The sequence below is a fragment of the Hippopotamus amphibius genome, chromosome 3 (assembly GCF_030028045.1).
Source record: "Hippopotamus amphibius kiboko isolate mHipAmp2 chromosome 3, mHipAmp2.hap2, whole genome shotgun sequence".
Lineage (NCBI taxonomy): Eukaryota > Metazoa > Chordata > Mammalia > Artiodactyla > Hippopotamidae > Hippopotamus > Hippopotamus amphibius.
Window position 1 is genome coordinate 81,752,818 of NC_080188.1, and position 22,352 is coordinate 81,775,169.

The 22,352-nt window shown below is 44.8% G+C and overlaps 1 protein-coding gene across 5 annotated transcripts in view; it reads right to left on the reverse strand.

Annotated features, from left to right (window-relative positions):
* SH3D19 (SH3 domain containing 19) overlaps positions 1 to 22,352 on the reverse strand; it is a 159,266-nt gene that overhangs the window by 104,029 nt on the left and 32,885 nt on the right. The window lies entirely within an intron of this gene.

Here is a 22,352-nt window from a genome sequence, read left to right on the forward strand (position 1 = left end):
TTCCCACTGACTATTTTACAGTTGGTAGTATATATATGTCTGTACTACTCTCCCGCTTCTTCTCAGTTTCCCCTTCACCCCCCGCCCCCTCCCATACCTCGAGTTCTCCAGTCCATTCCCTGTATCTGCTTCCCTGTTCTTGTCACTGAGTTCATCAGTACCATTTTTAGATTCCGTATATGTGAGTTAGCATACAATATTTGTCTTTCTCTTTCTGACTTACTTCACTCTGTATGACAGATTGTAGTTCTATCCACCTCATTACATATAGCTCCATCTCATCCCTTTTTATAGCTGAGTAATATTCCATTGTATATATATGCCACATCTTCTGTATCCATTCATTTGTTGATGGGCATTTAGGTTGCTTCCATGTCCTGGCTATTGTAAAGAGTGCTGCAATAAACATTATGGTACAAGTTTCTTTTGGGATTATGGTTTTCTTTGGGTATATGCCCAGGAGTGGGATGACTGGATCATATGGTAGTTCTATTTGTAGTTTTTGAAGGAACCTCCAAATTGTTTTCCATAGTGGCTGTACCAACTTACAGTCCCACCAACAGTGCAGGAGAGTTCCCTTTTCTCCACACCCTCTCCAACATTTGTTGTTTCCAGACTTTGTGATGATGGCCATTCTGATTGGTGTGAGGTGATACCTCATTGTGGCTTTGACTTGCATTTCTCTGATGATGAGTGATGTTGAGCATCTTTTCATGTGTTTGTTGGCCATCTGTATGTCTTCTTTGGAGAAATGTCTATTTAGGTCTTCTGCCCATTTGTGGATTGGGTTATTTGCTTTTTTGGTATGAAGCTGCATGAGCTGCTTGTATATTTTGGAGGTTAATCCTTTGTCCGTTGTTTCATAGGCAATTATTTTTTCCCATTCTGAGGGTTGCCTTTTAGTCTTGTTTATGGTTTCTTTTGCTGTGCAAAAGCTTTTAAGTTTCATGAGGTCCCATTCGTTTATTCTTGATTTTATTTCCATGATTCTAGGAGGTGGGTCAAAAAGGATGCTGCTTTGATGTATGTCAAAGAGTGTTCTGCCTATGTTTTCCTCTAGGAGTTTGATAGTGGAAACACTTGTTCTTAATAGCCCCATGGGCAGCCAGCGATAGGAAGCAAATACTAAAATATGATCTCCCTGCCTCCAGACACATCAGCGACTGCCACTCTCCTTTATTTCACATTAACCATATTCTCTAACGATAAGATATTTGAAATAATTTTCATTTTCTTAATTTCTTTTTTTCCCCCTAATAAGACCCTAATTATTTCTAAAACGACAAAGTGTTTTGCCCATAATGTTCGGGAATTTAGGACTGAGAATTAAGCCCAGCTGACTAGAAGTCCAGCCAATACAGTTTGTTAGCACTAAATGGAAATTTATTTAATTAGGAAGCATTAGTGTCATTTGATTTCTGATCCCCGCTTAAAGTTCTCCCCATACAATAGGGAACATTAAGTAAAAGCTTAAACTTAATTTAACAAGAAAATATTTTTACATGTTCAAACACGCATAATCCAGGCAGGAGCATATTTAGATTCAAGATTAGCAAAACTTCTTTGAGCATCAAGAATTTCTTCCAACAATAAAGGTCAACAGAAAATAGACTCTTGGAGAAGTGGAAAGAGCACTGACTTTGGAACCATAAACATGGGCTGAAATCTGTCTTCTTCCTCTTCCCTGTTTCCCTCCCTCCTCCCTGCCTGGCAGCCCCCCGAGGAAAACAAAACAAAACAAAACAAAACAAAACAAAACAAAACAAAACAAAACTTCAGTGGAAACATACTCCCAAGATTTTCTTGAAGTGAATTTATACCAATTTAAATTTTTTTAATTCAGGAACTAAAGTAACTAAATTAAGTTGCTTCCCTGTCAACTTAATATCCTTGTTGGCCATCTGTTACTTTTTTATCATCTTCTCCTCAAAGACATAAAGTGAGCCTCAATGGCATTTAAGTGCATATTACAAGATTGTTTTGAGTTTTAAACAGATGTGTACTTACATGAAAGCCAGACTATAAAGCACTTAAGGTTCTGTAATTATTGTGCTGACAAGCATGGATTCACAATAAAGGCATCTAAAACACACACATATTCAGTCTTCACATACCTTTTGTCCTAGGTACACACGCCATCGTACCCATAGAAGTCACAATATTTAAATATATTTTCTTAGTTAAATAAAAGGGAAAGAATTATACTTGGCTCTTCTGGTTTCATGCCTAAAACTTGTTTTCAAATGTTTCTCTGAAAAAAAATATTAGAAACTAACAAGTCATCAATAAGAAACATGACTTTTTACTAGAAGTTCATAAATATAAGATTCTATATAGAATAAGCATGGAAAATGAAAAAGCAGTGTAAAATCTATACTATTACATATCAAATATGTACTGTTATAGGTCTCTCCTCCTATAAAAGGTCAAAGTTTAAAGATCTGAAAACCTGATTAGTGACACAAAATTTCTTTTCCAATTTAGTCACCAGAAACTCAGAAATAAATTCAGATAAAATCTGAAATCAATTCCTCGTAAGGGTTTACCAGAGGACTTGAAATCTTTGCAAACTTGTTTAAAAAATAGATTCGGAAACATTTTCAGAAACAGAAGAAATCAGGTCTGCCGTTTCACTTCAATGACTCTATTACTCCCCAGCCCTGCCTCTGCCGCTTTCCTCTTGAACTAAGGTATTAGTTAAGGGCCTCTCTGTTTTAGCTATGTCTTAGAATTTGGAGAAGCATTAATATTCCATCCTCTGCGCAAGGAATAAGCATAAAATACCTTCCTATTTTTCTTATTTCCCAACTTCAGCATTAATATTCCATTCTCAACACAAGGAATAAGCATAAAATACCTTCCTATTTTTCTTATTTCCCAACTTCAGTTATTCCCCCCAGTTATTACAGTACTGTTTGGTTAAAATGTTTTTCTCCTAATGGTCTTATCAGATTGGCTGAAATGGAGGGGGTTGGGAGATAAATAACCAGTATGAATGAGGAGACGGGAAAAGAGGTGCCTTCAATCACGATACATTGGGGCCATCTTTTTGGAGGATAATTTGGCAATAGAGGTTGGACTTTTTTTTCCCCCTACCGGTAACTTCGGTGAGGCCTGGGCTAACACTTGCTTCTTGGGCCTAAAGGTCAAAGAGGAGGGGCATCACAGTGGCTGGCTCATGCACTGTTGGATGTTTTACAGCCAAGTGCAGGCCAAGGCTCCAGCCTCCTCCACAAAGGAGGGGTTCCTCCTCAGTCGGCTTCCAGAGGCAGGATGGAGGCCGTGCGCTGGCCCCACCTCGCGTGCTGACCCGACTTTCTCAAATCTGTCTCGGAAACAGATTGTGACAGATGGTAAAACATACTGTCTTTCTTTTAGTAATTCCATGTCAGGGCAATTCATGTCACAGCAATTGTGCAAGTACACAAGAAGAGTGATAATATATATATACATTTAGTGTCATTTATAACAGCAAAAACTAAGAAAACCCAGTCCAATCAACACGGGCAGGATTTTGGGGGGGGGCATGATTTTAAAGTTATGCTAATTCTACACTGTGTACTGCTATGCAGCTATTCTAAAGAAAAGTAATCAGGTTGGTATATATGGACAAGGAAGTAGGAAAAGTCTGTGTAGGAAAAATTAAGTTGCATATACAAGACTTTCACTTTTTTCTGTGATGTAAATATACATCTACATAGATATGTGTATACAGACCCCATGCAAATCTATATGTATAGACAGAGAAAGAGGGAAGGACAGGGAGAGAGATCTGGGATGATGCTCAAAAACAACACGAGGGATTTCCCTGGTGGCCCAGTGGTTAAGAATCTACCTGCCAATGCAGGGGACACGGGTTCGATCCCTGGTCTGGGAAGATCCCACATGCCACGGAGCAACCAAGCCTGTGCGCCACAACTGCTGAGCCTGTGCTCTAGAGCCCGCATGCTGCAATTACTGAAGTCCGAGAGCCTAGAGCCCGTGTTCTGCGAGAAGAGAAGCCACGGCCATGAGGAGCCTGTGCATCACAATGAAGAATACACCCACTCTCCACAACTAGAGAAAGCCTGCACGTAGCAATGATGACCCAATGTAGCCAGAAATAAAACAAATAAATAAAATAAATAAATCTTAAAAAAAACAACACATGGGTTTCTAGAAGTAGAGAAATGAGAAGGAAACTATTTTATTTCATACATCTTTCTACTGTTTAAAATTTCAATAAAGGAAAAGGAAAAAACCAATCATGTATTATACTCAGCATGCAGAAGAGGGAGCCAGCCTGTTAATATTTCAATAATAACTATTAACTCTAGATTTCTTCCCATCTGCCTGCCAGGAGAGAAGGGGCGTTCTACTCTGGTCATATGCACAATAGCCCTAACGCTGTCTCCCACGACGGTTTTGTGAACCGAACAGAAAACTGTAGCTGAAAAAAAGAGCAGTTTGGTTAGATTCATCACCAGCTAAAGATCGGTCAACAAAGCCTGCCGACGGGTGGATGCATTCCAGCAAGTTTCACTTGAACACACAACTATGCCAATTTCACTCCAAATGCAAGTGGCTACATTCTGTGCCCAGCAGTCACACCACTATTTCTCTGGTCCATTCATCTCTCACACTCAGTTCCCTCCTCCTTCTTAGGTCCTCAGCACGTCCCTTCCCCTCCTCAGCAGATGATGTCTTTCCCAGTTCACCGAGGAAGTGAAAACTGTCAGCAGACAATTTCTACCACACACCTCCCACCAGTCAGCATCGCTGCCCACATGCTTGCCTGTGCTCTTGTAGGAGAGACAGGTGCTCTAGTCTAAGCCTCCTCACCCCCAACGCGTGAGTTAGGCTTAGTTCCCTCCTGTCTGTCAAGAACACCCCTTCAGCAATTCTCCCATTTTCTCTCCCGCATCATCAATTTCTCCCTCTTTCCTGGATAATTCCATTAGCACACAAACATGATGTAATTTCCCTCGTCTTAAAACAAGAACTAAAAGCTCTGCACCACCCAGGCTCTTCTGCCAGCTGTGTCTCTCCTTCTGTTAATAGCAGAACTGCTCTTAAAAATCACCATACCTGCTGTTTCCAATCACTCTCCTCTTTCTCTTGCATCCATTTCACGAAACCAAATCCAGTGGTCAGTCCTTTGTTGTTTGCCGCACTGGCGGTCAATCACTTCTTCCTCCTTGAAACACTTTCTCTACTTGGCTTCCAGAATACTTCTGTCAGTTCTCTGCCTTCCTCTCTGCTTTCCTCTCTACCTCTTATTGGTTCCTGCTTATCTCATCTAAGTTTTGGTGTGATCAGTCCTTAAAACTCAGAGGGTTTTTTTAATGCTCACTCCCTAGGTGACCTGATCTCATCTCTTGGCTTTAAATACTATGACACGCTGACAACACCCTAATCTGGCCCTTCGGTTTGTGGCAATCTTCTGATTCCAGATTCATATATTCAACTGCCTAGTGGACATCTCCAGTTGGACATCTGTCAAGCATCTTAACATGCCTATCAATGAACTTCTCGTCTGCCCCTCAACAACCTGCTCCTCCTACAGTCTGCCCCATCTCAGTAAATGGACAGTCTACACTGCTGGTGGTTCAGGCCAAAAACCTTGGTGTCGTTATTGACCGCTGCCCACAACCAATCCATCAGCAGGTCCCACTGGCTCTGCCTTCAAAACGCAACCAGAATCTGCCACTTCTTACCGCTTCTGCTTGCATGGCCCTGGTCCAAAGCCACCATCGCCACCTGCCCAAATTACCGCAATAGTTTTCTGACTGGTCTCCCTGTTTCTACCCCTGACCATTCTCAACCAAGTAGCCAATGGGGTCCATTTAAAACTTTAAGTCAGGTCAGAACCTGGCCATTCTTAGAATAGAAACCAAAGGCTTCACAGTAGCCTATGAGGGCCCACACGGTCTGGCCCCATTCCCTGTCTGACCTCATTTCCTATCACTGGAGCCCCTTGTCCACTCTGCTGCAGCTTCAGTGTTTCTCAAATGACCCAAACACACCCCTGCTCAGGGACCTTGTAAGCTAGGCTGTGCTTCAAGCCCTTTCACCCAGATAACCCCTGGCTCACTGCCTCTTTCCTCAGCTTCCTGCTCGGAAATCTCTCAGCAATGCCTTCCCTGATTGCTCTATTTAAAAGTGATGCCTACCTCAGCATCCCTATCCTGTGTTACTTTTCTCCAAAGAACTTGTCACGATCTGACCTAAAATTAGAATACAAACTCCATGATGACAGGGGTTTTTCTGTGTTGCCACCCCTCTATTCTAGAACAGTACCTGGCAAGGGCACTGAAAACATGACTGCTAAATAAATGAATGCTGTCTCCTGGACCTGAGAGGCTGCTGTAGCACGGAGGCAGATTTCCAGACAGCGAATCAGAGGATCTAGATTTAAATCTGATTACTACACTAAGAAACATAAGCCGCTCCCAGGTTTGCTAGTCAACAGTATGATACAACGTGTTACATCATTTAGCCTCCAAGGTGCTCAGTTTCCTCATTTATAAAACAGAAATGAAAACATGCGTCCCTCACGGAGTCACTGTGTGGATGAAAATGGTATGCAAATGTAAAATACGGTCAAGCTTCTGTCATTGATCATGTTAAACTGTTTAGAATCAATGTAACATTTACAGACACTAGCTGATTCTTTTCGTAAACCAAAAACCAAAAACACCAGGAATTTCAACAAAGATTTTACACCGTCCTTCCCTCTCTAGAATTTTTAACTGTCTACACCAGGGGTCCTCAACCACTGACCTGGGGCGTGCTAGGAACCGGGCCACACAGCAGGAGGTGAGCTGCGGGGCTGACGGGGGAACAGAGCTTCATCTGCAGCTCCACGTGCCTGCTATTACCACCTGAACCATCCCCCCCACCCCACCCGGCCCCGTCCATGGAAAAACTGCCTTCCACCAAACCGGTCCCTGGTGCCAAAAAGTTTGGGGACCGCTGGTCTACACTATTAATGATACACGTTGGTATCTTAATACTAGTATCTAACGTCTGGTCTCATGGCTATACTTATTTTTGTTTTCTATTTTGAGACCTTATCTGTTCTCTTTTACATAGGGAAAGAAGAGGCCTAATATCTTGAGGTCTTTAGTCCTTATATTTGGCTCTGGAATTGTCCTTCCTACGGCCAACAACCAGGCAAAGCTGAGGTGGGCTCTCATAGAGGTAGCAATACAGACATGGTCCTCAGGAAATACAATGTCAATAAAACGCCAAGACAGTCCGTCCAAAGGGCATCTAGAGAATGGGGACCCCACCAAAGCACAGCTGGAAGGAGTGGTGTCTTCAAGAGGCATCTTCTCTAAATTCTTTTATTTCAAGTTACATAACAAGACATATCAATCCTTCTTTTACGTTCGTTGAGTTCTTCACAGAAATGACTTAATCGTGATTCAAAATGATGGCATCAGCATTTAGTGAAAGATAATATAAAAAAAAGTTTCTCAATCACCGATAAAACCACTTACTGTATTATGTTAATGAAGATGCTTTTAACAATATTATAACAAACACTGAAAGGGGGAAAAAGTGACCTCCTGACGAGAGTATGGTTCCTATTATCAGATGGCGTGAGCTATGTATTTCGTCTTTTTTTTTTTCCCTCACCGTGATCTCTTGAAAGCTTCAGGTTAAATGAATTCTTGATGTCAATAATTATAATAACCCCATTCTTAATATCTGCAAGTATTATCCCCTCTTATTTCCACAGGCCTTCTAATTCTCTTCATTTCTGTGGCAGCATGATGCCCTCCTGTGCCAAGCAACAGGCAGGGAACATTAGAGTCTCAGGAACTGCTTCATCATTGCCATGTGTTTTTTTTAAAATAAATTTATTTATTTTATTTATTAGCTGCATTGGGTCTTCATTGCTGCACGCGGGCTTTCTCTAGTTGCTGCGAGCGGGGGCTACTCTTCATTGTGGTACACGGGCTCCTCATTGCTGTGACTTCTGTTGTTGTGGAACACAGGCCCTAGGCACATGGGCTTCAACAGTTACGGCACGTGGCTCAATAGTTGTGGCTCATGCGCTCTAGAGCACAGGCTCGATAGTTGTGGCTCATGGACTTAGTTGCTCCGTGGCATATGGAATCTTCCCAGAGCACGGCTCGAACCCGTGTCCCATGCATTGGCAGGCGGATTCTTAACCACTGCACCACCTAGGAAGTCCCATCATTGCCATGTTTTTAAAAACAGCAACAACATTTGCTCAGCACTTAGGTTATGTGTCTTGACTAAGTTTAAAAGTTCTCAAAGCCAGTCTGTGGCGGAGCCAAGAAACAGGCTCAACAGCCTGGGCCAGCACCCAGTGCTCTGTCCTTGGTAATGAATGCCCCTCCTTTTGTAATGAACAGGGTACCAACAGTAAGTCAAAACTTCCAGACTTCCTTCCTTACTCTGCCTCTCTCGGACTAGACTGTCAGCTCCTGGGAGGCAAGGACGCCCATGATCCATGCCCCTTTATAGGTCCCGCTCCTTGTACACAATAAAGATCCAATAAATATTCCCTGACTAAGGAAGACAAGGAACCAACCACAACAGGGAGAGATTGAAGCAGAAAAGGGAAAGTGAGAAAACAGAACATATTGGTCAGATAACGGACGGGCTTATTTCCTCTTTTTTATCTTCTCTTGTCAGTCCTGCAGCCATTCTTGAGGCCAAAGACTGGGGGCAGGTCTCTGCATGGCCCTTCCTGACCCAAGTTCACGGATCTGCCCCAGACTGGTCATCATCTTTGGGTGGGGGGAGGGGAGCGGATAGATAGGAGCAAGTAGAGCAGGTCCCTGAGATGTGGCAGATGGGACAGGGAGAGCCTGGGAGCCTGGCCTCCGCCCACACCGGTCCCTCTGTGCACTGAGCTGGCTGTGCTCCTTCCATCACCACCCGCCCCACCCCACCGCCGCTCTTCCCACCGCCCCTCCTCCACCCACAGGCGGGAACCCCAGCGCCCTGCTCTGCCCGGACAGCAGGGGGCGCCCCGGGCCCCCGCTCCTCCCCCTGGGGCCTGCGGCTGCACCCTTCAGGATCTGGCCGGGCCAGGGTGAGGACCAGAGCAGAGGAGCGGGGGGACCCGAGGGTCCACCTAGGAGGAGAAGCCGGTCCCGCCCCTGTTCCCCGGCCGCTCCCAGCTGGCCTGGCCCCGGGAGCCTGCGTCCGGAGAGAGGACGTGCCGACCCCGAGGACAGAGGCATGGGCGCTGCGGGCTGCGCCTTCCTGCTGGCCCTCCTGCTGGGGATCTCAGGTGGACCCTCGGGGTGGGCAGAGTCCCGGGCGGGGGCTGCGCAGGGCCTGGCGCGTGGGCCGCCCTCAGCAACAAGAGGCCATCCCGGGGGCCCCCCACGGTCCCCTTTTCTCTCCGTAGGCACAGATGAGGAGGAACCAGAGGATCTCGTGAAGTCCAGTAAGGCGCCCCAGACTGGGCCAGCATGCGGGGCCGGGGTGGGGTGGCGGGATGGGGGGGTGGGAGGGCCGAGGGAAGGGAACGGGGGCCGGAGTGGGGTGGGGGGTGGGGTGAGGTGGGGGGATGGGGGGGATGGGGGGGCCCAGGGAAGGGAACGGGGGCCGAGGAGGAGGGAGCAGAGGACACCAGTGCCGGGAGGGGTGGGGACGGGGCAGGATCCCGGGGCAGGTCTCCCAGGCCTTTCCCCTCTTTGTCAGCCGTCTGTGGGTGGCCTGCGGTCCTATCTGGCATTGCCTCAGGCATGGAGGCCAACGTGGGGCACTGGCCCTGGCAGGTCAGCATCTGCCAGGGCTTGTTGCACGTCTGTGCGGCCGCCCTCATCTCAAAGCGGTGGGTGTTGACGGTGGCAGGCTGCCTCCGGTGAGTGCGGGCCTTGCTTCGGGGGAGACTCATCAGGGATGCAGGTGAATGGAGTTCCGAGGCTGAGGTCCGAGGTCAGAGAGGAATTTGTCTCGCACTGCCCATTGTGGCATCTGTGCCTGAGAAGTGGGTCCGAATGTCTCCTGCCCTAGCTCTCAGTTCAGTACAAGTACTCTTAGACTTCAGGTATCTTCACATTTGACAATCATCTTCACTGAAATGAGTACCTAAAAAAAGTTACACCCCCCCCCCCCATCTAATTCTCTACCCAAGGAGACATTCCCTAGGGAGAGCCACTCCCTCCACAGCCTGCCCACAACCTCATACCACTCTGGATGCCCAGTTCTGAGTCCTCTCCACTCTCCCTAGGTGGCCTCATCTCTCCCCATGGTTTAAAATGTCATAGATTTGTTGATAACATCCACATTGACATCACCAGCTACGAACTCTAGTTCTGATGCATTTCCGTTCAGATAGCTCACTGGTATCTCAAAGATGATGTGATCAAAGGAGAACTACAATTTTACCACCACCGATATCCCCAAACCTTTTCTCTCCGTTTCTTCCCATCTCATTCAACAACACAGCCAGCTGCTCAAGCCAGAAACAGGAAGCCTCACTTTCCCTCCCCCTTCATATTCGCTGCACATGCCAGTTCTTCAGTTTTATCTCCACAAAATACTTTGACTCTAGCACAGCTGTCCCAGACCCTGACATAGCGTAATAGGGTTTGCTACCTTCACACACCCAACAGAGTGATTCTTTTAAAAGTCAGAGGCAGGATCATGTCATTCCTTCCTTCAAATCCTCCAGTTGCTGCTCAGGCACCTAGAATAAAATCTGTAAGCCATGAATTGCCAGGTGTCTGCTCATTTCCCCAACATCATCCCATTCTACTCCAGGTTTATTTCAGTTCCTAGAAACTACCAAGCTCTTTCTCACCCGCAGTGCCTTTGTATATGCTACGCCTGCTGGAATGCTCTTCCTTATAGCTCTTCTCATGGCTGGCTCCTACCTTGTGGGACCCAGTTGAAAAGTTACCTCTTCAACGAGACCTGCCCTGATCACCAATTCATAGGGTCTTCCCCCATCGTTTACTCTGTACCTTAAAAACCCTGTTTGTTTTCTTCATAAAATTTATCACAATTTAAAATTTTATACTTGTGTGTTGTCTCTCTCTCTCCCTCCCTCTCTCTCTCACACACACACACAAATACACACACACACACAATCCTTGAGACCAAAAGGCATGTGAGGGCCTGATCACGTCTAAGTCTCATTTATATTTTCAGGAGATGCTCGACACTTATTGAAGGAACAAATGCTTGGGAAAAGCTAGATGAAAAATACAACCTCCAGAACTATGGGCTCTGCTGTGACACTCCTCGACAGAGTCACAAGAAACCCACAGTACCTGTTCTGCTCCTCTTCTTCTCAGGTCTGAGGACACCAGAAAATAAGAGGTATTGGTGGGGTCACTTCAGGTCTCTGGTCACCAAGACTCCAAAACAACGACCATCCCCGTGTCCAGGATCATCCCCTACCCCGACTTCCAGGGGAACGCACCCAGCACCATCGCCGTGGCAGAACTGGCCCACCTGGTTCCCTTTGGCCCTGTTGTCCTGCCCATCTGCCTCCCGTCATCAGCTGTCCAGCTGAAGAACTCAACCTCCTGCTGGGTGACTGGATGGGGCAATTCTGGGATATCCCGATGTGAGGATAAGTAGACTTTCTGAGCTCTGTTTCCTCCACTGACATTCCCTCCCCCTACTCTCTATCCCACCCCTGGCACCAGGTATGGTGTGCCCTCGCTCTCCGGCAATTAATCCGAGGCACCGCAGACTTCAGTTCTCCTCAACCCTCAGCTTCCCTCTGCCTCCTTCATACTTCGGCTGCTGTAATCGCTTTGCTTATTTACATCTGCTTTCGTTCTTGTTTCACAATACTACTAAGACCTTAAAAGTGAAACGGACAGGGCAATGAGCTTAGAGAGAGGAGAGTTCTCAGTTCTCCTTTGGCACCTGGGTGGAGGGTGTGCGGGTAGGCAGGCAGGGGGAAGCAGACACGAAGGTGGATCCTGAAAAGTGAGGACTGCTCAGCAGGTCCCGAGTCAGACTAGGAGAGCTGGGCTTCACGTACCAATCAGTCTTGATTCTCCTCAGTATATCAGATCCACCTTCTTATGTTCTACGGAATATAAAAATATATTCCAAAGCCAAACAGCTTAATCTTACATCTTTCATCATTTTAATTTTTCCCAAATCAAAAGATTTTTCTGTGGGATCTGAGCAGGAGCAGCTGTCTTCAGTCTTGTTCAGACCCAGGGAACTCAACCTTTAGACCATTTGCCAACCCAGAAATCAGAGTGCTGCCCGTTATAGGGGCAGAAACTTGAAATCAGAGCTATCCCTGAAAATCAAAGACATGAAAGCTGTATCCATAGAGAAAGTTGCTTCCTAATTTTTTAAGACAACTTGGCCTCTTTTTGATCTTACAGTTATGAAACCATCTTATACACTGAAGGAGCTAAAAGTGCCCCTCACTCATCTCCAGACATGCAATAACTACTCTCAGAAAGAAAGCTTGTTGTGTGGAGTCGAGCCTGTCAGTGAAGCCATGATCTGCTCCAGGCTCCCGGTGGGGCAGACGGATCAGTGTATAGTAAGAATCCATCCTACAGGCGCCTTTCAGGACCCTTTCCTTCCCCAGTGTGCTTCCTCCATGTCTCGTAGCTTCAGGGTCCCTGGGCGAACCCAGGAGTGTCTGGATGGGTCCTAACTCCACCGCTCTTGGCTAAACTACTGAAGTCTCTCCCTTTGCCCTGTGCACGGCCCAGCCATCTTTCCTCTCTCCCCAGGGCAGTAGAGGGGATCCCCTGACGTGTACAGTGGAGGATTTCTGGGTCCTGGCAGGAGTGGTGAGCTGGGAATCAAACTGCACTGGAAAGGATGAGCCTGGAGTATTTACAAACATCAGCTTCTACAAGTCTTGGATTGAGAAGTCAGCCATCTCGCATGCTGGCCTTTCTGCTACCCCCAGGCCAGACTTCTCCCAGCCCTTTCCTGTTGTACTTCTGCCTCTCCTTTTCCCAGGGCTACCCTAGTTGGCCGAGGTCAGTATGGCCAGGGTGACGTGGCAATTAGAATGAGGGAGAGGAGAAAAAAAAAAAAGAGAGAAAGGGAAAATTCTAGAAGTGGAGCCCAATCTGCTTGTTGCCTTGTCTCCTGCAGGTCAACCTGGAAAGCAAGGTCCCTGGCGTGAATAAAGTTTGGTTGATTCTAACTATTATTTCTCACATTCTTTTTTTTTTTTTTTTTGGATGAAACTGGAGTCAAGGCCTAGGGAAATACAGAAGCACAGAACTTTAGGGCTGAAAGGGATCTGGAAATCACCCAACCAATTCCTCACATTCTGAAGAAGAAGCTAGGGTCCAGAGAGGTTAACTAGTGTGCCCTTGACTGAATCCAAGATGAAAACCATCCAGTCTGGGACTAGACTGGGTTCTGAAGAAAAAGCAAGGACTCAGAAGATTAGAAGGTTTCAGTTGAAGCATACCAGGCAAGAGGGCCCTATGGCAGTGTATTGGCTATCTATTGCTGTATAACAAATTACCCCAAAACATCACAGCTGAAGACAACAAAAATTTACTATCTCTCAGTGTCTGTGGGTCAGTAATCCAAGAAGGCTTAGCCAGGTAGTTCCGGCTCAGGGTCTTTCAAGAGGCTGCTGCTGTAAACTGGAGTCACCTCCAAGCTCAACTAGAAAGGACCTGCTTCAAGCTCACTCACATGGGCCTCTCTGCAGGGCTGCCTCAGGGCAGCTGGCTTCACCCAGAGTGAGTGATCCAAGATACAGTGAGAGAGAACACCCCACATGGAAGGTACAGTCTCTCTATAACTAGATTAACCTCAGAACCAACGTCTCATTGCTTCTGCTGTAGTCTGTTCTTCGGAAGTGAGTTGACAAGGCAAGACTCACTGAGGACATCTCAAAGGCTGTCCTAGAAGTGCAACAGGGGAAGAGTCTGGATTAAGGACCAGGGAGGCGAAAACTGACCCTGTGTAGTGGTTACAAATTAAGCAGAGGCGTGGGGAGGGGGGTTAAACTGGGGGAGAACGCCTTCTGGGTCTCCTGTTCACCCCACCCACTGAGAGCACTTCATGGCTGTGCTCAGAGGTCACTGGGGTTAGGGAAGGTGTTTATTAGAGAGATTTCCAACTTGCAATATGCTATGACCTGAGGGGGGTCTAAGGACATGTCTCATATAAGAAATGTATGGCTGCTTTATCCCCATCCTTTTCCTGGACCTGTGGTACACAAAGAGTAGTGAAGAACGTGGCATCTGTTGCTGGCCAGCACTGAGTTAATTTATCGATTTCATAAGATACTGATTAAAGTAATACAGGAAGCTCTGTATTACTCGACAAATAATAGTGAAAAATTGTGGCAAGGCGGTGGAATGAACAGCAGCCAAGTGAACACCCCTTGCTCAAATTTCATTACATACTAATAAAATCACTGTTTGAAAAGTAAAATTTTCATTAATAACTGCAAAGATAAGGTAATTACATAAAAATATGGAAATTAAATCTGGGCCGTTAAAAAGCTTTCCATTCATACAAAGAAAAATAAGAACTTTGAAAAAAAATTAATTCCCCCAATGCAAAAATTATACAAAATATAAGCAGGATTTAAAGACTGATTACAATTTATTCTCAAAGGAACACTGTTCATGTTAATAAAATCTCCACAGAATTTTTTTAGATGACAGCACTACAGAACTGCGAGCAAGGCATAACTGAGACTGCGAAAATGCTTCGGGCAAAAGAAAAGATAAACCCATTAAACGTGAGATGCTAAACGAGTAAAAACGATAAAAGAATGTGGGTGAAGAGGATGGATTTAAATACTAAAGCCAAGAAATCCAAAAAAGAGATAAAATCAGGTTTTAGAATCATAAAATAAAATAGTTGGAAGGTACAAGTTATTTGATACGACTCTCAGCTCAAGGGATACGTTTGCTTGTTTCACAGACCCGGTGGATGATCTTACACTTCTCAATACCGTAGCACTGGAAAACTAGATTAACTAACTAACTAACTAACTAACTAACTAACTGACTTTTGGTAATGCGGGAGTGGGAACTATTTTCACTACATAGCACAGTCCCACCACTTGCCCACCGGAATCTTCTAAAACTGAAACTTAACAAGTAAAATATACACATCATGGGTGAGATGGAAGGAGATCATTTTCTGTAGGAAGGATGCCCCAAATTTCTGTAAGTACATGTCTTATGTGTTCTAGGAATAAGCTACACTTGGAGATTTGGGTAAAATCTCAAAGCAGCATACCAGGAACGAGATCATACTGGAGAAAGCTTAAGTGTAATCAACAGTACTCGGCACTAAATTGAAGAAAAACACCATCAGGAAGGGGAATGGTCAGTGTGGAATCTAAGAAAGCAACGGCCAGATAACTCTGTGTTCATCAGACCCTAGGCTGTAAAGGGAGAGAGACTCTGCGTCTGATGAATATAAGCGTTGTATTTATTTAGAAAAACATGCTCTGTTATGGACAAGCGCTCTCTCACCCAGTTTTTGTAAAGAAGGGATATTTCCTCCTAGGGAGTGAGATACGTGTGGACATTTGCCACTTCTACTCTTTCTGATCCGAAGACTCTTCAAACCGCCACCCACTTACTAACTTGGTTTCCCTACTCAATATCGAGAAAGGGTGCCCAGGTTGGGAAAAATGAAGATTCCAAATGATAAAAATGAATAGTCCTCATTGCAAATCAACATTCTGGTTCATACACAAGTCTCTTAAGTTTTACTGACTCAGTGTCTTGAATTTGATCTCTTCTCGGTGCTCTGACAAGAATTTCAGAAGCTAAAAATCTAAGGATCCAGAGCCTAGACTGAAGTGGCTTGAGCCAAATCATGCTGCCTGTCGAAGTGGATTCTCTGGGGGGGGGGGGGGGGTCATGACATCTTTATCTCACCTCTAATTATGTCAGGAACTTGTATTTACTTTATGCCTTCTCTGTATCAGTTACTAGGTTGGCCACTTTAAAAATTATCTTATTTCTCCCTCCTAACCACTCAAGAAAGTATTATTTATTCTAATGTTACAAATGAAAACACACACACAACAACTGAGGATCAGAGAGGTTAAGTAACTTGCCTAAGATCACACAGCTAGTATTTGATTAAACAGATTTATCCAGGACTGTCCGACTAAAAGGATTTGTTTTGGCTCTTTCCACTCTACCAAATTACCTCTATTCACTGTTAACGAATGCTCTATTAAAGATCTTCTTTGTATAATGCCAAAATAACATCTGCCCTTTGGTTCTAGGCGTCTGTACCTCCTATTACACTCCAGTCTCCATCTGTAATTATTGGAGTGCCCACAGCTTTACTTCTGGATAAGAACAACCTTGAGAAGAGAAACCGCTGTACCAGTCCTCTTCTTGATCTTCTAACAGCATCTATCATAGTGTCTTGCAAACACAAAGTCTCAAATCTTATTTCCTAAATAAAAAAGTGAAAGCAATAGACTATGGAAAGCTAGCTGTCAAAACGGAAAAGAATTCATTTAGTATGAGTACAAGTGAATAAACATGAAAACATTTTATTTTAGTGATCAAAGGAATAGGACCAACTCTTGCCAAGGGAGACTAGTTATAGAGCAGTAGGACCTGGGGCAGATAGGATGGCGCCCAGAGCACGATCAGTCCCCGTGCAGGTGGGTGCAGGTGAGGGAAACTACAGACTGGCCGATGAGGCAAAGATGGGGAAGAGGAAGAAGGCTGTCGCTAAAAGGTTGTCCAGGCCTTGGCCCTGACACAATGGATGCCAAGTATATGGACAAGTTCCAGGACATACTGATTAGTGAAACTAAAGCTGGACTAAGTATTTATTGTCCAAGTTCAAGAACTAAGACCAAACTGGATCTTTTAATAGAGGGCGTAGGTGTCTGTTGCTGCAAGGCTAGGGCCTGTTACACATGTGTTAGAGAAATCAATTATTCTTTTTTTAAAAATTTTTTTTATTGCGGTTAAAGTCACGTAATATAAAACATACTGTTTTGACCCTATTTAACTGTACAGTTCGGAGGTACTAAGTCCATTCACATTGCTGTGCAGCTCTCACCATCATCCACCGCCCGAATTTTTCACCTTCCCAAACTGAAACTCTGTCCCCATGAAGCACCCGCTCCCCATTCCCCTCCCCCACCCCACCCCACTCGCCGGCCCCTGGCATCCACCCCTGTACTTCCTGACTATGAATTTGACTATTCTAGGTACCTCGTATAAGTGGAATCCAACAGTAAGAAATCAATTATTCTTTAGGACAATTTTATAAAGAGTTTTACTCATTTCCCAATATAATACATTGATCTGATGGACTGAATTAGAAAAGAGACAATGGAATCCATTTGCCCTTCCTGGAACTACAGAAAAAAAGCTACAAAACTTGGGGACTTCCTTGGTAGTCCAGTGGTTATGGCTTTGCGCTTCCACTGCAGGGGGTGCGGGTTCAATCCCTGGCACGTGGGGAACTAAGATCCTGCATGTCATGTGGTGTGGCCAAAAAATAAATAAAAAGCTACAAAACTTGCGAACCTGCTGTTTCCCTGTTTTATTCTCAGGGTGCTCAAGAGAAGATTGCATCCTGAAGTGGCACCCGTACTCTACAGCCGTGGTTCTCCACCAAGGGTGATTCTGCTCCCCTTCTCCCCCCCAGCTTGGGACACCTGGCCATGTCTGAAGACATTTTTGGTTGTCACCACTAGGGGTGGGTGGTACTCCTGGCATCTAGCGGGTTGAGGCCAGAGTTGCTGCGTAACATCTCCCACAAAGTACAGGGCAGCCCCCCCACCAGAAAGAATCATCTGGCCCCAAACATCCATAGTGCCAAGGCTGAGAGATCCTGGTCTACAGGCACCATTCACCTCAACCTAAGCCATCACCAAGATGATCTGTTTGCCCAGTTTTAAGTTAGGGATATTAGTTCAACAAAAACAATAATAAAAACAATGGCTACTGTTTATTTTTCTTGTGCTTAAGTAGCCCAAACTCAAGGCAAGAACTTGCCCCCATCTCATTTAATTCCTACCAAAATCTTGCAGGGTATTATTATTCCCATTTTGCTGAGATGAAAAGGTTGTAACTAGGCAACAGCCACATGGCAAGCAATAAAGCTCTTACCAACACCATCACACGGCCACTTCCCAGAGCCACAGTTATCGTTAATGATAACAGAGTAATGATCTGGGAACAGAGACTCTAGAACCTAAAGACAGGGCATGATAAGAGAGGCAGAAAGCGGCTGTAAGAGCTGTCTTCAGAAAAGTCTCTAGAGTGGACATCAAGCACCTACTCTCTTGCTTCCAACTCCTTTGGTACCTCCTTATCTTAGAAGCAGCAAGGGAACATTAAAATGGCAGACCCAACACGTTTCCTGATGGCGAAACCAAAAATCAAGTATTTGCAGAGTGATAATAGAGGCAATAGACAAACATAAATAAATACAGACAAACAGATAAGCAATTCATAATGCAGTGTTACATCTGCAAAGAAACTTTGAGATCATCAGCTGATTCCAGTGCCTTCATGGTAAAATGGGAAAACAGAGGCCTTAGGGGAAAGGTGACTTGCCTAAGGTCATGCAGTCTTCCCCATAAAAATGACAGCATAACACTGTGGGCTGAAAACCAAAGGAGATTTCTCCAACATGATTAAAGGGTTTAGCTTAGATTTAGAAAGGACTCATAGGTTCCAACTCTCTCTTTAAAAATGGACATTTTCTTTTTAACCTAACTCAATATCATTACTACACCTATCAAGGTTAATAATAATTCCTTCATGCCATCTAATACCCAGTTAATTATCAAATTTCCTTGATTGTATCAAAATGTCTTCTTAGAGCTGATTTGCTAAATCAGGATCCCAACAGGGGCCACACAGACTTATGAGTCTTAAGTTTCTTTTCACCTAGAGGAGTTTCCCTCCCTTTGTACCCTCATACCATTGACTTATTATAGGAACCAGGTTAGTTGTTTTATAAAATGTCCCACATTCTGGATGTGACTGTTAACTTCCTTGTCTCGTAATTTAACTTACTCCCGCATCCCTTGTATTTGCTGTAAGTGGAAGAAGTAGCTTTAGAGATTCAGGTTTCACTTTTTTGACAAGAAAGCTTCATTGGCTATTCCTTCACATTACGTCACACCAGAAGGCTCACGTCTGCCTTATCCCACTTTTCATGATATTAAGATTGAACAGAGGGTTCAAACAGGAACAGCCTGAGCTGTTTCACCTAAAACTTTCAACTGCTGATAATCACCCCTTGAATCAATTATCTCATAAGGAGCTGTAGGTATTGCTTTCAAATTCGATCACTTTGACCAGTAAGAGTTTATTAGCTGAAATTCTTCCCTCATCAATTAAGCCCACTTTGTCACCCTGAACTACAGTTTGGACAGGAAAAGCAAGACAGCTATTTAATTCTTTCCTTTCACTTCCAGTTTGAATAGTAAGGAGCTTGTGTCTTAGTTACTGCCAAAAAAGTTTATTTTCAACTAAATTGGAACCAAAAATATATTTTTATAAAACATTTAAACAAAAGGGAAAAGAGATCCTGTCAATGACCCAATTAATATGTAAAGAGTATTCAGTGACTGCAGACTTGTCCAGTGATATAAGAAAGTCCAACGGTCTAGTATGACTACAGGACCCTCGGAAGGAAAGGAGTGTCTCGTCAAATTTTTATTCCTTTGATAAATCAACCCAAATTCTTATTCAGAGCTTTAGTATCTTTGCAAAAAGACGATCTTTACTCCAAACATCGCTTGAAGGCAAATCTCAAATTGAGGTCTGACTTTTTTAAAAGCTATACTTAAGTGAGTTGACTAAATAGTTAAAGTTGCCTGTGAATAAATTAATTGGAAAATCAATTGTGATATGAATAAGGAATCTTTTCTTTGATTAAATGAACAAGACAAAATCACAGGTTGCAATATTAATTTCAGAAAAAAATTAAGGTGAAAAGTACTGAGAGAGTCAAGATATAATGATTAAAAAGCATGAGTGATAGACACATAACCAGAATGAATGTATAAACCACATACACACACACACACACACACACACACACACACACACACACACAAATAGGATGCTAAAACAAAAACCGTTAAAAATGCATGGAGGAGAACTTCCTAGGTGGTGCAGTGGGTAAGAATCCGCCTGCCAATGCAGGGGACACGGGTTCGATCCCTGCCCCAGGAAGATACCACATGCCGCGAAGCAACTAAGCCCGTGCGCCACAACTATTGAGCCTGCACTCTAGAGCCCGTGAGCCACAACTATTGAGCCCATGCATCACAACTACTGAAGCCCACGCACCTAGAGCCAATGCTCTGCAACAAGAGAGGCCACCACAATGAGACGCCCGCACTCTACAACGAAGAGTTGCCCCACTCGCCGCAACTAGAGAAAGCCCGTGTGCAGCAACGAAGACCCAACATAGCCAATAAAATTAATTAATTAATTAATTTTAAAAAATGCATGGAGGAGATAAATGTAATAGTCGGAGATTTTCACCTCCACCAAGCAGTTACAAATAAAGACAACTAGAGCTGAAAAACACAGTGGTGGCCATCAGTAAAACAAGTAGATGGAAAATTAATTTTTTTCAAGTGTTCACTTCTAAGATTTGAAAAAATGTATTGAAAGAGATAAACATCTTATTGTATTGAGATACAGCAAACGTGGCACTTCCCCACCACAACAGCCCCCGCGGCTTAGCTGGCCACATTCCTGCATCTTCATCGTGCACAAGGCCGCTTACTGGGAAGACACAGCCATGTCAGTCCACAGCCATGAACCTAACTAAGGCCTGGTAAGAAAAGATCATCTGTTCAAATTCTTGGGAATTTGAACTGAAAATAAGGGAACCCTTGGGTAGTTTACAGTGGGACAGAATGAAAAGACAAGGAAAGTGGCTGGGCCATCCTGACGGCAGGAGACCAGAGTGAGGGTCCCGGACTGCTGCTCTGAGCTCTTGCGCCCTCGTGGCTCCAGAGCCCCCGCCAGCTCCGGCCTCCCACTCGGTCTCCGGTCTGTCCTCGGGTAGCTCCAGATGTCCTTGCTACTCTGATCTCCTTTCTGTTCCTCAGATACCCGTATTACTTTGCTAAGGCCGCCATAACAAAGCAGCACAGATGGGGGCCTCAAACAACAGAAATGTGTTTTCTCACAGGTCTAGAGGTGAGAAGTCTGAGATTAAGCCGTCAGCAGAGAGACGTCATGGAAAGATCTGTTCCAGGCTTCCTCGGCGTGTAGATGGCCATCTCTGTATGTATCTGTATCCAGATTTCCTCTTCTCGTAAGGACATCAGCCGTATACTGGATGAAGGCCTCCCCTAACGATCTCATTTTACCTTAATGACCTCTTTAGAGACACGATCTCTGAGCATGGTCACATTCTAAGGTACTGGGGGTTAGGGCTGCAACACACAAACTTGGGGGGGTGGGAGACGTGTTTTAGCCCATAACAATATCTTTAAAATAATCTCTCTCTGTTTAAGCTAGTTTAAGCGAGTCTCTGTCGCTTGTGACTGAATGACACCAAAACAGCTATATTTTCTGGTCTTATTTTTTAAAATTATTCATGTGTTTCTTTCAAACTTCCCCAAATTTTAAGCTACAAGAGAGTAATAACATGCTTTAACACTTCACCGAATTCTGCCTCCACAGACCTAGTACCCTACAAACGATGGGTACGGAAAACACAAAAGGCAGAGAATTCTGTAACAGATGCTATGATGCAGGACCCAGATCCCTCTTCAGGACTGAAGCGTTCACTTTCCTAGCAACCAGGAGTGTTGGCTGCTGACAGTTCAAAGCCAAGTCCAATCTCAAGAACTGCCACCAGAGCCACCGCAGCCAAGGTAATGGCCCCTCCCCTGGAGGCAACCTGCGCCCAGCCATTGAGAAGTCCAAGGACCCAGCCTTCTAGTCTCAGCTCAGGGCATCTCTGAAGGGCCGCCCCAGCTCCAGAGCAACCTGGAGCTTGGCTGAGGACTCGGTTGCAAATGTACTGTATCAACTCTCCCTCTGCCCAATCCTGCTTCCATCCCGCCTCGAGGTGTTGATTCTAGGACCACTCCCCAAGAAACTTCGTGCACACTAATCTCTGTCTTAGACATTTACCAGAAAATCTGACTTGCGGAACATTCCGTGGCTAACACTGTAAATAAGATGAAGACAAGAAAATTTAGAAAAAAATAGCCAGGTACTGGGTTAATGTCTTCTTTTTCATCGCTAGCTTTCGAAGACTCCTGCCCATCTTCTGTTTCCTTGTTAGAGACAGGGTTCCGTTCCTTTCCGTGCCCTCCAACCTGCCCGGGGCAGGCTGCTACTGTACCCACCCCTTCCCACCTCCCCTCCTCCGCCCTGGAGGCAGAAGCCCCAGGCACGCTGCTCTCCCTGGACAGCAGGGGGCAC